The sequence below is a fragment of the Bubalus bubalis genome, chromosome 11 (assembly GCF_019923935.1).
Source record: "Bubalus bubalis isolate 160015118507 breed Murrah chromosome 11, NDDB_SH_1, whole genome shotgun sequence".
Classification (NCBI taxonomy): Eukaryota; Metazoa; Chordata; class Mammalia; order Artiodactyla; family Bovidae; genus Bubalus; species Bubalus bubalis.
In genome coordinates, this window is record NC_059167.1 from 85,645,195 (window position 1) to 85,652,893 (window position 7,699).

A 7,699-nucleotide genomic window follows, 5' to 3' on the forward strand; every position below is an offset into this window, starting at 1 on the left:
AACAACAGTCCTTCCAGTGAATATTCAGGACTGATCTCCTTTAGGATGGACTGATTGGATCTCCTTGCAGTCCAAGGGACTCTCAAGAGTCTTCTCCAGCATCACAATTTGAAAGCACCAATTCTTTAGCATTCAACCTTCTTTACAGTCCAACTGTCACATCCATACATGACTACTGTAAAAACCATAGATTTGACTACATGAACTTTTTTCAGCAAAGTAAAATCTCTGCTTTTTAACATGCTGTCTAGTATTTTTAAAACTGATACGGTATATAGGTTCATCAAAAGTCATTGCATTGCACACTAAAGACAGGTACATTGCACTCTGTAAACTTTGCCTTGATTGAAAAAAACAAAACAACTAAAGAAATTTGAAAAAAAGTATTAGGACTCTAATATTCCGGGAGGCTTGAGTGCAGAGACCTGGAGCGTGATCACACGGGGGCCTGTGGCCAGTGTCAGTTCTTTTCTTCCTCTGCATTAGCTGGGCTGAGGACAGAAAGGTTCAGTAGATGGAGAGCCGAGGGAATGTGGCCTGGCCTGTCCCAGTTGCCTGAACAAGTCACTTCAGCTTAAGAAGCATCTATAAATTAATCCTGAAGTCTGTGTGAGCCCATCAGTATTACTCACTGGTCTACTGTGTGTGTATGTGTTTTATTTTAAGCCTCTTCCCTCTCCTTCTACTGCCCTACAGCCTTCAGAAAAAAATAACCATTCTCTTGGGATGATGTGTGACCCCCCCTGATCAGAGGATAAGTTGTCTGGCCAACTTGGGCAGCTGGCAGAGGGAAATTTCCTGAGGGTTGCACCACGAGTTGGATCTAAAAGAACGAATGTTTTCTCACAGCTCTATGTCCAAGGGGCTGGATCTGGCCAGATGACCTGGAAAAGATGCACAAATAGAATGTCTGGGTGATGATGCCTATACAAATCCAGCTTGGCCCTTTCGGGAAACCCCCCTTCTCCCTAGTACCAACATCACTTTTGAGCTTCCTGTTGCTTAGAAACCAGATGAATGATGTGCCCCCGGGACAAGGGAAGGGCGGACCAATAAAGAAGATCCAAGGAGAGGGGCAAAGACAGAGAAAAGGGGAAACATGTTTAAATAAAAAGAAGAGGAAGAAGAAAAGGGGGAAAAGGAGTCAAGGCATTTTGACAGATTAGCAACAATTTCATCTTTTTGTAGAGGGTCTGGGGCTTTTGGTAAAGCCCACTTCTCTCACCCAGAGGTGGCTACCTGGTATCCGGGGCCTCTATTTTATAGATGGGGAAATGAAGACCAGAGAGGTTAGGATACTTGCTCAAAGTTGCACAGTTAAAAAAAGAACAGAGTGGAGATTTGGCAGATTTGGGGAACTCCAGGCCTCCTTACTGAGGTTTCATGGCCTGGCCACTCTCCTACCCCTCTGCTCCAGCAACAGCACCCCACTCAGTACAGCCATGGACCACAAAGCTGGGCAGGAATGCTGTCTGCAGGTCATTATCCCGTGCAAGGTGAGGGAGCTTAGCCTCCAGCCCTAGGCCTTTTTAGGAAATGTAGTTCTGCATGAAACACTTGGCTTTGATGGGAAGGAAAGAAGTGGGTCTACTAATTAAAGGTCATTTAGAATTTTTTTTAGCTTTAAAAACAGAGTAGATATGTTTAATTTGGGCTGACCACAGTCACTGGGCATTTCCCTGAAGCTTAGGGGTGTATGTGCTGAGTCTCCTTGGCTCTGAAAGATCACTGGATTTTTTTTTTTTTCTTCCTTTCTGGTTTTGTTTTGATTTTGTTGTTGTTGTTTTAAAAATACACAGCCTCTGGAGTTGACTACTTTGACTTCTTTGATGCAAGGGAAGCCAACCGTGGGTTTCTAAAGTTAGACAGAAAGGAGTTGACATTGGCAGGAACCAAACCACAAGCCTCAGAAGCCTCTGCCGCCAGGCCCCAGTCCATGGCCCGTGCGGTCAGCATCATGTCATTACGTTCTCTGGAGAAAACTAAAGACCTAGAGACCTCCAGTTACACTGTCACTGGTTCCCTGCCCCTGGACAGGGCAGCAGGCGGGGACTAGGTGCCGAGGAATTGTCCTCATCCCTGCCCAGCAAGGGGCACAGGGAGCCTGCTGTGCATGAAATCCCAAGGGAAAGCCAGAAAGAATCCAGGGTACATTTTAATCATTTTCTTAGAAGAGGATGTGTTCCTCCCCCATGCCTGTCCAAAAGCCATTCTATATTCCATCCAGCTTCTCCTGGGAGAAGACCCTTTCTTTCCCAGAGGAAGCTTCTTCCATGAACACTGGGGGTGGGCCATCCATCCTGCCTTTTCCCTGGTCACATGACCCAAGCCTGACCAACACATCTTACCTAACCACATGATTGGATCCATCATGGGCACACGACTTAAGCCAGGCCAATCAGAAGACTTCCTTCCACCTGTTCTGGGTTTGTTACACTGACCTGGGCTTCCAATATCCATCTTGCCTGTTACATGCAGAAAACCAGGCTGAGAGATGAAGAGAGCGGTCAAGACCCAATGCCATCAGTTCAGTTTCTGGATGCAGCCATGCCTGAAGGCAGTTACTTCTATAACCCAGAAGATCTCCATCCTACTTCCTTTTTCCATAAGTACTTTGGATTTTATTCCAGTTACCTGTGACTAAAAGATAGCCAAGTAATAAGTTTCTCTCATCCTTGCATTACTAGCACCCAGAATGCAGAGACAGTTTGTTAAATGAGTGTCTGAATGTCCTTAGACTGGAGGAGAACGAGTTTGAGGTTCGGGAGGAAGGTACATTGCCAAATACCACTTGGTCCTGTGTGCCAGGCACTTCATGTAAATTATTTCAGTGGACTCTTTCATCACAATCTTGCAATATTAGGACTATTATTTCCACTTGAAAGAGGGGTAAAGTGAGGAAGAAAGGGGTCCTAGTGAAAGGTCAGAACTTCAGACACAGGACAGCACATAAGTCTCCAAGTTGGGTACTTTTCTGACATCTCAGAATTTGGACCACATGCAGACATCCCCTAGAAGGAGTAGACTGGCAGACAAGATCCCCCAGCTGACCCTAGATTCTTGGCCCCTGGCCCTCCAGGGGAACCCACACCAGAGTTGTATGGATTATTGCTCCAGGTCCCTATTTCCCCTTAGGTGTTGGGAAGATGTCTGTTGCCAGGACACCAGTGAAAAAATGGAAATAGATTCCTCAGTCCCCTTGTGTTCCCCAACCATAAGTTTTTCTCCATAACCTCATACCTCTTCTCAGTCATGTGACCTCCTGGATCTGCCAAGTTCACACCCCAAATTTATCTTACTCAGTGGATCCAGGGTAGGGTCCAAGAGAACTTCTGTTGGGTGGAGATGTGGATCTTGGAGTCAGGAAGTTTCATGATGCCATGGGCACAGAAGGCTACACAGAGAGGCAGCCCAGAGCTGATGGGACCTGACAGGGGCCCCAAAGATGAGTATGAGCTCTGTGTTTGCATTGGCATCAGTACTTAACTGCCTAGGATAACAGAATAGAAGGGGACCTCAGAAATCATCTCATCCATGGGACTTGCCTGGTGATCCAGCAGTTAAGAATCTGCCTTCCAATGTAAGGGACACAAGTTTGATCCCAGGTTGGGGATCTAAGATCCCATATGCTGCAGGTCAGCTAAGCCTGAACTAAGCTCAACTAAGCAGGTCGACTACTGAGCCCAGGCACTCTGGAGCTCACGAGCCACAACTAGAGAGCCCACATGCTGCAAGGAAAGGTCCTGCATGTTGCAACTAAGACCCAATGCAATAAAAAATAAATAAACATTAAAAAAAAAAAAAAAAAGAAAGCATCTTGTCCATGTGAGGCAAGTATCTGACACGCCTCCATCCATGTTCTTGAACTTGAGCCAGTGGTAACAGGTCATGGCCCTCTTTTCTACTGAGCTGAATGCCACGTCAGATCCTTCCCACACAGTGCTGCAGACAGGACCTCCAGTCCTTGGGAGAAGGCCACAAATAAAACTTGTCCTCAGATCTAGGCCAAGACTCATTTTTGTAGTTGTGAAAATGAGAAAGAAAAAAAAAAAAAAGAGGCAGAAGGACTGGCCCAAGGTCATACAGCCCAGCTGGAAGCTGAAACCAGATCTTTTGATTCGGGCAAGTCCACCCTTCATTTCTTCTGCAGGTGCTGACTCAGGACCATTAATAGATGGTACGATGCCAGTTCAAGCTGTACATACACTTAACCAGAAAATAAATCAACCAAATTGATGAAGCTTGTGAAAAGAACATTCAGTTGGAATTCTACCCTGGCCTGGCCATAAATTAACTGCACGACCTTGGGCAAGTCAGCCCACCTCTCTGGGCCTCAGTTTCCTCACCTGTAAGCTGTGGGGCAGGGTGATCTTTTTAATCTTTAATATACCTTCAAATACTAATGATCTATGATTTCTTGTGTCCAGCACTGTTTCGGGAATTTTATAGGTTAGAGAGAACAGATGAGGAAAATCAACCATATAATACAAGAAGCAATAAAAGTACAATAACTCTTTAATTCTTATAAAGGCCAAAAGATGTGGAGCCTACTGAAGGCATCTGGGATTTCAGAGCAGAGGGTTCTGGATAGGTAGGGTGGCTTCCTTGTTGGGGTGGGGGGGTTGCGGGCAGAATTAAACTTGGCCTTGAAGGACAGACAGGTAGATGAGGGGTGGGGGAGAATGGCACTGTCGGGAATAAGAGGAAAATGAGAGAAAGAAGGCAGGAGCAAAAAGCAGGGTATGTTTAGAAACAGAACCTGGCTGGAGTGGAGGGTGGTGGGTCTCCTAGGAGAGTACTAGAGAATCAGAGATGAGAGGGGCACCCATGGGGGCCAATGCCAGTGTTGTGGGAAATTAGGAAAGGGGTCCTATTTCTACAGAGGTAGGGGGTGATGTCTTGCTTCATTGAGTATGCAGTGTCACAGAAATTCAGCTCAGCTTAGCTTAACCTTAATGTGGATTTATTAAGTCACATAACCCCAAAGCTCAGGTGTAGATTTCAACCACAACTGGATCCAAGGGCTCAAAAAAATTTCATGGGAATTGCCCTTCTCCATTTTGGCTTTCTTCTGTGTTGGTCTGATTCCCAGGCCACCTTTTCCCAACTGGTGGCAAACAGTGCCCAGCAACTCCCAACTTACATTTTACCACTTCATGAGACCAGTGGAAAGAGAGCTCCTTATTCTGCCAGTTTCTCTAAAGACACTGGGGCCGGCTGATGCTTGTGGGCCTGGATTTGATCACACTTCCACCTCTGAACCAATCACAAGGCCAGGGACTAATGGAATGCTCTGATTGGCCATGCCTTGAATGGAGTACATCACGTGCCCATATTGCTAGCGTGAATTCTGCCACCACAGGAAGCTTGGAAATGGATAAAAAGACAGAAGTGATGGTTCCTAGAGAAAAATCACAGTGCAGTTATTAAGAGAAAGAATAGATGGATCCTGGACAGGCAAATCCAACAAATGTCCACAATCAGGAATGTTTCATAAGGTTCCATGTGCATGGAAATAGTAGACAACTTAAGACAAAGTGAGACCTACCGCTGGTTCCCCACTCTGTATGGGAAATTCAGATGCCCAGATCTAAATACAGTGGGCCACAGCAAGAGGATGGCATGGGGTGCCTCTGGGCAGGTCCCATCTTTCTTAAATTAATACTTCTGGGAGAGACTCAGCAGCAGGGCAGGAATTTGTTAAATTACATAAACATTATTGTGACCCGTAAAATTCAATGAATCTCGGCCTGTTTACCCGCGGCTGGCTTTAATGTTTGCACAGTGTAATTTAATGTGTCAATTTGCTCTCAAATAAAAAACATCTGGTCCTCTGACATGGCAAAGAAACTGGAGAGCTGACGATGTTCACAACCAGCAAAAAGCCCCAATCAGAGACGATGTTTAGAGAGAAGAAAAGGCCCGGGACTCAGAAAAGGAAGCCAACATTGTTAGGACCCATGCCTGGCCCGGTGACAAGCCTCTGTTTGTGAGTCTGTAAGATTGGTAAATTTTATCCTAATTAGAATTAAGAAAAGCCAAGAAGAACACATACCATCTTTAACTGGCACCCATCGTGCAATTAAATTTCCTGCGGCTGCTCCTGCCAATATTGACATTCATACTATTGGATTTTTAACAATCTTATTATTTTGTAATTGAGAAGAGCAAGAGGAAAATTGCACTTTCCTGCATAGATGATCTTCTGAGCTAACATACCCTTTCCTAAGCAGTCGGTCTGGCTAAGCCCGCTCCCTCCTGATTCCCCCAGGGCTTGGTGAGGCTTGGGGAAGAGGGGGTAAGACTCTCTGAGTGTGTGCTTTTCCAATGAGATCATGCATCTTGGTTTGGTCTCCACGAAATAACGAGACCGCTCATTCCTGCAGACAGAGGCGGGGCTTGGCAGGAAGGTTCTGATTAGGAGTCACTGACCTGCATAGAACAGCATGGTAGAAGCTGAGTTCTCCTGCAAGATAGGTGGGGACTCAAAGGTCTTTGAGGAGCCCTTACCTGCCACTAGGTTGGGGTGGGGGGCACTGCTCATCACTTTTGACTGCTGGCCCCCCAGCTAAAGCTGGGCCGGCAGGGGTGAACCCTGGCGACCACAGGGCTGGGACAACTGGGCCTTTTCCCTCTTCAGCACCCTCTTTCTTGCACAGCACCCAACCCTGGGCCGGGCTGAAGGGAGCTGGGGAGGGATGGTTTCCCCTCCCCTGTTTCTCACCCCAGTAAATGCTTGAGACGTCCTGATGTAACAGCACTCGGCCTGGAGCCCGGGCAGCCACCCCGCTGGAAGGAGCCAAGCCTGCTTTCCTGGCTGTGGAATGATGGGGTCAGAACAAGTTCAGGCTCTGCTTTAATTGAGTAGAAGATAGTTCTTCCTTAAGGGAGCCTTGAAATAATACTTCAGCCAAGCAGAATGACTTCCCATATTGTCAGAAGGGATTAGCCAGGCTGGTTTGTAAACAAAGAGTGATCCTTCTTCCCCCTCTAGGACAAACAGATCATATTTTCTTCAAATCACCAGGGACTGGGCTTGTTCTAATCAAGTCCTTGACATTTCACCAAAGACTCCAGGAGTTACATGTTTTCCGTGATTGAGCCCTCAGTAATTACCCATTTTCCTAAATGATTGCTATTTTCTGAATCCAAAACGTTTTAGAGAAGTGGGGAAATGAGGTGTCTGTCCAACAATGTGGGGAGGAGAGTGGGGTGGGGGGTGGCAGGGAAGCCAAGAGCAGGGTCTCCTGAGGTTAAGACAACGTCATCCTAATAGGAACCAACAGGTCAGCTCTCAGGACCACCATTTTTTTCTGACTTACTCATCCTCCCATTCATTTGGGCAACAACAATTTTGGAGCTCTTACCACAGGGCAGACACTGTGTACTAGGCACAGAGTTGGATACGACTGGCCAGGGAGTCCCCCGCCCTCGTCTAGGTCTAGTGGGAGAGACCAGCACGTGGGCTGGTCCCAAACAGTAACTGCCCCCAGAGACTTCAAATTAACAGCAGAACCTCAAACCTGAAAATCAATGAAAAACAAATCTACCTCTGGGGAAGACAAGGAAGACTTCACAGAGCAAATGACCCAGGCTCTCCCAGGATGAGTAGAAGTTGGCCATCAAATAAAGACAGAAACAGTTACCCTGGAATACCAAGCACTATTCTGAGAGTCCTACACAGAGTAACTCGTTAAAT

At 46.5% G+C, this 7,699-nt stretch overlaps 1 long non-coding RNA gene across 3 annotated transcripts; it reads right to left on the reverse strand.

The window, feature by feature from the left end:
• Window positions 1-275: 275 nt before the first annotated feature.
• On the reverse strand, window positions 276-7,386 carry LOC123328187. Of its 3 annotated transcripts, none has more exons than XR_006542971.1 (4): window positions 6,725-7,386; window positions 5,144-5,401; window positions 2,349-2,640; window positions 276-884 (listed from the first exon to the last, which is right to left on the reverse strand). It is a non-coding gene; the product is annotated as an uncharacterized LOC123328187 (long non-coding RNA). The 3 variants fall into 3 exon arrangements; XR_006542970.1 differs by having other exon boundaries at window positions 2,349-2,634; window positions 6,725-7,384; XR_006542969.1 differs by lacking the exon at window positions 2,349-2,640 and having other exon boundaries at window positions 6,725-7,373.
• Window positions 7,387-7,699: the final 313 nt, after the last annotated feature.